Source organism: Diadema setosum, unplaced genomic scaffold (genome assembly GCF_964275005.1).
Source record: "Diadema setosum unplaced genomic scaffold, eeDiaSeto1 scaffold_42, whole genome shotgun sequence".
Classification (NCBI taxonomy): Eukaryota; Metazoa; Echinodermata; class Echinoidea; order Diadematoida; family Diadematidae; genus Diadema; species Diadema setosum.
Window position 1 is genome coordinate 144018 of NW_027307668.1, and position 10832 is coordinate 154849.

Here is a 10832-nt window from a genome sequence, read left to right on the forward strand (position 1 = left end):
TGTCCTAGTTTCGATTTTTACAAGCAGTGCACTGAATAAAATACCTTAACCCAAGAGGGCGCTACGCAATGAAAACCTGTATTGGTAAGTGACTATTGTGGTGCTTTTTAAATAGGGGATTACCCCAACCGCCCATAACACATATTACTTGTCACTGCTGTAGCACTTACAGAAAGTTGATGAATGAGATTAATTGCTCTCTGGCGTTCAAATTTAATTTACCTTTAGTAGTAGCCGTCGGATAGAATTTGTTGACTTTGCGCGTACATGATAAAGTGGAGAACATCCCTGTCAAAACACGATTTGCAAATTTGACCAGAAGTCTTACTTTGGATACAGATTTTCTTGAAGAAACATTACTGAAATATTCAATGAGCATAATTCATAAAACACTCTTGTATGTGGTAATAAAAAATATGGTCATATAAAAGACCGTTGTTAATTTCATTTGAGTACTGAGTCTAGCTATATGCTAGGAAATTTAAGAAGTCACCTCGTAGCTAATGAAATTCCATACATGTGATTTAGAAGAGCTTGTTTAAAGCTCGATTTTCTTTGGAAAAAATCACTGTTTCCAATGGTTACCTGCACATTTAACGTGAAGTAATGCACATACCACTGCTCTATAATATCTTCAGTAAAAAGAGAGCTAAGTTTACAAGATATAAAAACTAAGGTCTACCACTCGGCATTTTCACAGTGTCTACCATTTAGATGATGCTGCTACTCAGCAAGGAACTGCATGAAATTATACACGAAATCCGCATATTGGCGATTCGATGATGTATCATTATTCAAGTAAACGTACAATGTATCATGTTTAATCTTCTGATTCCTGAATCTCTCCAAGGTCACGTATAATGGCATCCAAAGACAATAAACATGATTGTTTCATTGCTATGAAGTGACTTTAGTTCATTCATTTTGAATTTTTGCTTATGATAATGCAGATCGAGGGCGCTAAGTAAATTCATGGAGAGTATCAAGAGAACAATCTGTATTATACAGATGTATATCACCCAAAGGCTCATCCCAGAAGCTCGTGACACCCACGGGTCACAAGAACAAGGTTGACATTGAAAAAGTCCTCAGGCACTGCACAGCCCACGTGGTAGACACCAAATAAAACAGTACGTGAACTCGACACTTTGCAAAAGAAAAAAAAAAAGGCCACAGAGCCCGACACTAAAAAAGAAAAAAGAAAAAAAAAAGGACTATGAGCTCGAAATTACGTACATTAAGCCCCGTGTTGGAATGTGGATTTCGTGGGCATTGTTTGCCTAGATTCGAGCCAATACATGGGTCCTATTTGCCTTGTGTCTAGCTCCTTTTTAGGTCCTTTTAGTTCCTCGACCCATTGCATAAATGACGTCGAACTATTGGGCATCATCCCCTGTATAGTGTCTAGATCCTGGGCTGTGTGGCTTGAAGGCACTATGACTCGTGTGCTGTGTGACTCGCTAGCTGATTGGCTCGTGAGTGTTGAGCTGGGTTTTGACGTGCGGTCGTAAGTTTCTTTTCGTTTTCATTTTGATGCTGAAAGGTTTTTTTTTTTTTTTTTTTTTTTTTTTTTTTTTTTTTTTTCTTGAAACGTCTATTCAGCGAGTTGTTTGTTCAAATGTCTTTTTTATGGCACCCACTCCTTGTCATTACCAACCTTTTAGGGTAGAAAAATTCAAACGCGATCCTGTCATCGTAGGGTTGTTTACCTTCATTTTTCAATAGCCTCATATTTCGAGTTGACGAAAGAACGCAGTCAAGCAAATCGTTCCAGGGCAACGGCTTTATAACAAGATAAGTCCTCAGACCTGGGGGTATTATTTTGTGGCCAATAGAGGTGATCTCGAAGAATGCTCAACATCCCACCACCCAACAAATACAGAGGCTACAAACACACACACACACACACACACACACGCACACACGTACACACACACGCACATACACATACATAATTATATAATATCATTCACACATGTATTACATACTTACATTCGTGTACATAGTACCATACAATTGTATAAGGTCATGATTACATGCAATCACCACCTTGAAGCGGGATGCGTATCCCCTACTCATCTCCTCATCCCCACATCTACGCCCATGCTGAAGGGTTATGAAACAGAAACTTAGGAAGAGTAATGATGAAACGGTTCATGTCGGATATTGCAAAGGAATGCAAGGGTAGGATTTGTTGGAGAGATGCTCACCCGAGGATATTGTCATGAATATGCATTTGTACGAAGTGGGTGTGGCCTGTTGGCGTTGGAGAAAAAAAAAAAGATGAATCCAGACGAGACTGAGACGATGCCGTGTGAGGCGAGGGAAGAATAAAGTTTTTGCTTATTTACGTCTGCTATGGTAGTGATTTGTTTTGGTGTTAGAATGTGTGACATGTTTCGCCAACAGGATTCCCCGCCCTTCCGTAATAATATGAATATGCCTTAGGATTAGGATAAGAGTTTACTCAGTATAGGATTGAGGTTAGGGTTAGAGTTAAGATGAGGTTGATCTCGGTGTCTATAGGGATATAAACCGAGTAAGCTGTAATCCTACACCATATTCATACCCTCGGCTGAGCATCGCTCCAAAATATGCTACCATGTACGTGTATTCAAACATTAGATACTTATAAGTCAATCATTCGATGTCAAAATAAAATTTTAAATGTTTGTTTAATTTCTGCTTGTTTCTAATTCCACATGCTTTCAAGCTGAAAAAGATTTGAATGAATTGGAGATGTAATATTGGAAGCTGACTGTGAACTGAATTTAAAATTTATTGGAACAAACATATAAAGTACGAATTGCAGCTGATTTGAAAATTTGTTTTCCATTATAATAAGCATGAGTACATATACAGTTGTAGGTATTTAGTTACTTTCTGTGACCATAGTACTCAAACAGCACAAAATGTTTTCTTGACGATGCATGAGCATGTAAAAAAGGAGGCAAGAAGTTTCAAACAATTGTTGTGCAAATTAGCCAGTTGTATTTTCGAAGGTATACCGACAGAAAGTGACCATAATAGTCTGTGTTGAAAGTATCTTCGTGTATATCGATTTCATACATGTGCACATGCTTGTGTAAACGTCTTTTTACGTGATTTGTTTTCTCAATATTCACCATGATGATTATAAGATTATTATGCCAAGACTCAAATTACCATAAGAAAGTAATTACTAACTTGAAAGTAACAATACACTGCGTGAATTTGAAGATCTAACAATCATAGGGTTTAAGAACATCAGCTTCTAAAAATATTTGGCCCCATGTGGAGAGTCACGTTGAATGTAAAAACCAATATAACAATACATTTGCGCTGCAGGAGGCAGGGCCACACATTTCTCCATACAAAGGTTGAACGTGTAATGATTGACATGTTGCTATGACCTTCTTTAAAAGAAACATGAATTGGCAAAAAAAAAAGAACAACAACAACAATTTCTACTGCTAGAATGTAATGTGTTAAACATTAAGTACAAAACATTACCACCAGCGTGCTTCACTTTATAGTCTGAGCGATGTTGTTACGCTTATCTACCACCATTGGCCTGGCTCTTTGATAGGACCACTCCTTCCAGGCCATGTATTTACATGATTAATTCTCTCTCTCTCTCTCTGTTTCACAAAACACACACACAAAAAAATAAAACAAAGCATAAAACGAGTGAAAATGTTTACTCTTCTAAGTGCATTTTATTTTTTGGCAACTGATTGACAAATTGCGTCGATGTTGGGCAATTTGTTAATCAGTTGCAACGAAAATCTCGGCGGAAGAATTTCACTAATTTGAATAATAAAAGCACTACCCGCTGCATGCTATAGGGATTAGAACCAACACTTGCTGCGGGGCGGAAGCTCGGTGGTCTAGTGGAGATGACGCCTGTCAGGAGGTCGTAGGTTCGAATCCTGCTCGAGTATGTACGTTCATGATTTTTTTTTTTGTTTTACTGGTCGGTTCAGTGCTTATTTACGTCGATGTTGGGCAATTTGTCAATCAGTTGCAATGAAAACATCTCGACGGAAGAATTTCACTAATCTGAATGAATAGCATTGTTCACTAATTTTAGATTGACATTTAGAAATAATTATAGACTTTAAAATCTTCGGGTGATCCTGAGGTCACTCCAAAAATAGTGAAAATAAAAATAATCACTTAAAAATAACTCCATTGCACTAAAAGTTCACTATGTTCTGGTATTCACTCCTCCATACACACACACACACACACACACAGACACACTCACAAACACACACACACACACACATATATATTATATATGTATATTTGCTTATTTACGTCGATGATGGGCAATTTGTCAGTAAGTTGCAATGAAAACATCTCGACGGAAGAATTTCACTAATCTGAATGAATAGCATTGTTCACTAATTTTAGATTGACATTTAGAAATAATTATAGACTTTAAAATCTTCGGGTGATCCTGAGGTCACTCCAAAAATAGTGAAAATAAAAATAATCACTTAAAAATAACTCCATTGCACTTAAAATTCACTATGTTCTGGTATTCACTCCTCCATATACACACACACACACACACAGACACACTCACAAACACACACACATATATATATTATATATGTATATTTGCTTATTTACGTCGATGATGGGCAATTTGTCAATAAGTTGCAATGAAAACATCTCGACGGAAGAATTTCACTAATTTGAATGAATAGCATTTTCACTAATTTTAGATTGATATTTAGAAATAATCATGGACTCTAAAATCTTTGGGTGATCCTGAGGTCACTCCAAAAATAGTGAAAATAAAGATAATCACTTAAAAATAACTCCATTTCACTTAAAGTTCACTCTGTTCTGGTATTCACTCCTCCATACACACACACACACACACACACACACACACACACACACACATATATATATATACATATATATTTATCTATTTGTTTATTTATTTGTTTATGTTAGAGAGAGAGAGAACCAAGCACTAACACCCACTATTTGACAATGTGAATTCCGCTGTGACAAGAATAGCAAAGTTTCTAAAGGCAGCGCAGCTCAGAAGGGAATAATTGTTACCATGGAATTCATTAGTCCACCTGTGGCTTGTAACAATGCATGAAGTGGGTCTCATCTTTTGTTAGGAGCTCTTTCTTTTGATTTGTTTCGACATCTTCCCAAAATTTGAAAAACAATTTTCATCAACAGATTTTCATTCCTTTATAGCATTCGTAATCAAACTAATTCGTGTCTAATTATCTCACAAAAAAAAAAAAAAAATCTCAATCCCCATCTGATCTAAAGACTCTGCCAGTGTTTTAACTTCATAATTATGTCACTTACTTCATTTCCATCTCCTAGTTAATGGTTATGTTCAAAATGGATTGGAATGCAATATTTTTTTTTTTTTCGGCAGTCACCCATTTCTAACCCTGGTGAGAAGATATGGCAGATCTTTTTTTCTCAATCAGAATATAAAGCCTGTTCATGTCAATGCCAAACAAAATCCCATGACGTATTTTCAGAGTTATGGTGCACTTTTCTCTTGTACTCCTCACGTTCAAAAGCCGCAAATACGTGACATGTACAGCCCCAGATTTGTCAATATGCTAAAGAAAGGAATTAATTTCTGCGGGTATAAAGATATTTGGCTTTTTTATAATGGTTTATTCCGAGTCACATGATAAGCATAAACACAGTGAATCGTGTAATTTTGCACGACCAAATAATTGGGGGATCTTGCGGTAGGCTGTTCTTGTGAAAAAGGGAAGAATGGCGCATAGGTACATAAAGCTGAGAAAACACTGAACCCTGTCTTGGCTATCCACGTTTAGTCAACACTACATTATCAAAGCATTTTGTAAGTGTTCATGATTTGCCTAGTACAGCCTTAGCTTTTCCTGCACTTACGTGGCCACTTTGTCAAGGTACCCAAAGGAGATGAAATCGTAGTCGAAGGAAACTGGTGTTTGTATCTATCATTCACGGTCATGGTCTTTCAACAATAATTCCAGAACCAATCCGTACATCGTTATGATTTGTTTTTTCCCTAACCTTATTGTTCGCACCCATAAACTTAGTATGTGACGAGGTTTGCAATTTCAGGAAACATCCTCAGTTTTAGCTTATTTTGTTTTTGTCATTGCTCATAGTAATGCCTCTGTTAGTACCCCTCTGTTCGTAAAAGGTCCTTCCTTCTCTTAAAGATTGCCTCCCGCTTAAGAAAAAAAAAAAGGAAAGAAAAGACCAGGACTGTGAATGCCATTGCAGGATGACATTTTGAAATGTTCATGCTTATGTAAGGAAATACAATTTTCAAAATAACTGTTACTCTGTACAGCGTATGATAGCAACTCAATACGATTATTACCAACAATCTACAGGAACCTCTTGCACAGGGAAGTGAAAATTCAGTACCTCTTTTCTAACTGTTGCTGTAAGGTGTTTAAAGAAGAAATACATCTCTATGAAAAATGACATTCCCTCCCGCTTGGGACTTCATTGTTTACTTTTTATATGTATTCACGCTGCCTGATGTTTTTCATGCTTTTATTGTCATTTGACTGTGTTTTGTCGATTGTCCTGTCTCTCCGTGGGAACCCACACCTTGTCATTGTCAACGATAAAAAGGAGGAATATCATGACTTGGCAGGATTTTTCCAAGGAAGATATCTCATCGTAGGTTTCTTTTGTACTTTGATGTCAGTAGCGTGCACGTTTCGACTTTGAAAAAAAAAAATTCAAGCAACACCTCCTTTAGGGAATAAAATTAGACACATATGGGCAAACAATTCTATGACTTTAAAAGGCATGTTTACATCCATTCCATGTCCTCCAAATGAAGAAAAATTTTGGAGACATTTAAATGCGGCACTAAGTTAAATCATGCATTCATTTCAACATGTTTATCATAAGTGGTTTGCAGACAAGGATACGGAATATGAACATGAGTGAAGACAAAAGATATTTGATTATCCAGAACAAGTTTTGCCGTTGAGCAACTTTGTCATCCATAATCATACGAGCAGACAGTACGGGCCTATACACGTTATAGGCCGAGGTAAAGAGATAGCACAATTTCTTCATGAAAACAGACGGTATATACGGTATAGGCCGAGGTAAAGAGATTTGTGAAGAGGTAAAGAGGTAAAGAGATTTAAATTTGCTATTTTTCAATTTATGATTTTAAAATGACTTTAGGGTGATATTTCCCCCTAAATTACAGGTTTTCCGGCCCGATTTTTCAGATTTGCATTCGGATTAACGATAAGGCGTTCAAATTCAAGTATTTTTTTTTTCAATGCTCTAATCTCACAGTTCATTTAAATTCTTTTATCATTCAATTTCGTTTAATGTCATTCCTTTAAGATTGTATTTCATTCAGTTTCGAGGATAATTCATTAAATTTAATGATGCATAATGACATTCAATTTCGTGCAAGGATGATATACTTCAATTTCGTCCATAGTAGGCCTACCTACTTCAAGTCTACTTAGAGGAACACAAATTGAACCGACATAAACAAGCTCTTCAGATGCACGTCAGATTCCCATTTCCATTTTCATTTCGAATTTACTTTTTACACGTCGGGGTGTCGTTCATGGAAGAGAATAATGAAAAAAAAAATGCTAAAAAGATCAAATTGAATGAACTTCAACATCATTAAATCGAATGCTGATCTAATGATATTGGGTGGGAAAATTATAATAAGACTAAAATTTTAATGTTAGATTTTGCCGTTTAATATTTCGACATTCACATCCTTCTAAGATTGTTCGCTAGTTCCTTGGAATTGGATCTTTTGCATACTGCGTGAAAATGGTTTCGGTCCCATTTCCGGAACCCATTCTGCGCTAAAAAAAAAAAATAAAAAAAAAAAAAAAAAGTTCCCCAAATGTAGGGTTCTACCGTATTTTGGACACTCAGGAGTGTCTTTAAACAAATACATCTCTTCCAAAGTGAACAAAATCCATTATGAGGTAATGAAAATTGAAGAGGTTATCCTCCTTTTAACACAACTACGCACATAAGGGAGTATTGATAGAAATTAATGCAAGTCCTATAGGGTAAGTTTCTACCATATTAACCTTTAGTTACCAACTTTACCAAGAAGGGCAGGCTGTCATCTGACTAAAATCGACTAAGATCAAATATAAATTTGCTAATTGATCTCTTGCCCTGTTTACCTACCAGGAAACTGCCTTGACATGCAAACGTTAAGCAGATAAGTATCTTTTACAGCTCTACCTGTAGGGTAAATATTTGTTGAGTGTTGTGGAGGCTCTAATAACAATAACAATAGGGACTTCATTTTATGTGTATGTCCTGCTTTTTTATGACTATTGAGATCGAAAGCATGTTGGCTTAATGGCTTCAACCAATCGTAAATTTCCTATGCAGGCAATAAGAGAAAGTGAATCGAATAATCGGAAAGTTTCATTGTCTCTTCGAAAGAAGAAATATGCTGCCTTTAATACAACCTACGATGACTACGACAACTGTCGGCGCTGACCAATTTCAGCAAAATCCTTGGTTTTGATTGGCCGAGATGCTCTGGTCACTGACTGTTACTATGGTGATTCAAGTTGTCAGCGCCGACAAACGTTGATGAAACACCCCCCAGAACACCGGAAAGGCGCAATCTCCACTACACCAATGAGCTTTCGCCCGACGTCGATGTAGGGCAGTTTGTCAATCAGTTGCAATGAAAACATATCGACGGAAGAATTTTGCGATGTAAACACCTAGACGGAATTTCATGAATTTGAATAATTACGCAGTACCCGCTGCATGCTATAAGGTTAAGAACCAAGACTTGCTGTCAAGCGGAAGATCGGAGGTCTTGTGGAAAAGACACCTGTCCGGTGATCACGAGGTCGTAGGTTCAATCCTGCTCGGGTATGTACGACAGTATTTTTATAATCATGGCTACTAATAAAACACTCAATTTAGTCAATCAACTTAGTGCTTATTTACGTCGATGTGGGGCAATTTCCTTCCAGATCAATTTTCTAATATTTGCTATGGCACAAGCATAATCTACTCGAATGATTTACACACACACACACACACACACACACACACACACACACACATATATATATATATATATATATATATATATATATATATGTGTGTGTGTGTGTGTGTGTGTTTATATATATCAAGCAATAATATTATCACAATGAAGGAATGCATTAAATGCCAATTGTCTTGATTTTGATTTAAAATCCGAACTTTCGGGGGCCTCCCTTTTCACTAGGGATGATATATACATATATTCATATATATTTATATATGAAGAGATTGTTTGCAAAAACCGATAAGTCCATATTATATGCCAAATGGAGATATTTGCGATTAAAGGTCAAGAAAAATAAAGAGAATAATAAGAACATTTTTGCTTCTTTTGACCATAACTTCCAAAATGTACCTTTATATGTAGTGACCAATATATCATTAAAAAGGTATTGTTTTGTACTTTATGACAGAGATCGTATTTCAAAATCTTCAAAAATGGACTTATCGGTTTTTGCGAACAAACTCATCGTATATATATATATATACATATATAATTTTAAAAATACATGTGATATGTATTATTAGTCATTATTAGTCTTATTATTTTTCTTAGTATTATGTATTAGTCATTATTACCTATACGAGGTAGTTTTGCGAGGCAATTGTAGTTGTTATTTTGCAGGGTTAAAGGTCAGCAGTTGTTATTTTGCAGGGTCAAAGGTCAGCAGCCAATATTCGTTTCGCCACGTCGCTGCGTGTCGGTTACACACACCGTACCGTACACAAAACAATGTGTGCAAACAGTGCAATCTTCCTGTTTTCGCCATTCACTTTACACAGGGAGGTGGGAAGAGAAAGAGTGGAATCTCTCTCCCCACCTCCTTGCTTTAAATGTAAACATTTCGATCGACCACGAAAAAAATACATTCCAGGACGTCGCTGGGTGTCGGTTACACACACCGCAAAAGAACGCTGATAGATCAACGCATACAAGGTTGACCACTTACAGCAGCACTACGCGTCAAACAATGACTAGTCCATTCGTGCTCAATAATTGCTCAGTCACCATCAGATTTATAATTCTCCAAATTTAAACAGAAGTAAAAATAAAGTGTAAAAGCGTTCAGATGTTTGAAGTTCGCCTGTTACAACTACATAATTATGTATCTTTGAAGTTGGATTTGAATGATATACATTGATGAACAATTTTTCATTTATTCGACATGTTGATGATCTACAGGTAGTCAAATGTGGCTTGATCTATATCACAGTGTATAGCCGTATTCACATATTTTCTTAATTTACCTAGGGGATAGGTAATAATTATGATATTGACTGGCCTTGAGGGAGATACCAGATAAATATTGCCCGCACTGAAAGAATATTTTCTGGTATCTCCCTCGAGGACAGTTAATATTATATAATTATTATCTATATACGGGATAGTTTTGCGAGGCAATTCTAGTTGTTGTTTTGCAGGGTCAAAGGTCAGCTGTTGTTATTTTGCAGGGTCAAAGGTCAGCGGTCAATATTCGTTTCGCCACGTCGCTGCGTGTCGGTTACACAAAACAATGTGTGCAAACAGTGCAATCTTCCGGTTTTCGCAATTCACTTTACAAAGGGAGGTTGGAAGAGAAAGAGTGGAATCTCTCTCCCAACCTCCCTTAAATGTAAACATTCCGATCGACCACGAAAAAAAAAAAAAAAATCCAGGACGTCGCTGGGTGTCGGTTACACGCACCGCTGAAGAACGCTGATAAATGAACTCATACGAGGTCGACCACTTACAGCAGCACTACGCGTCAAACAATGATTAATCCATTTGT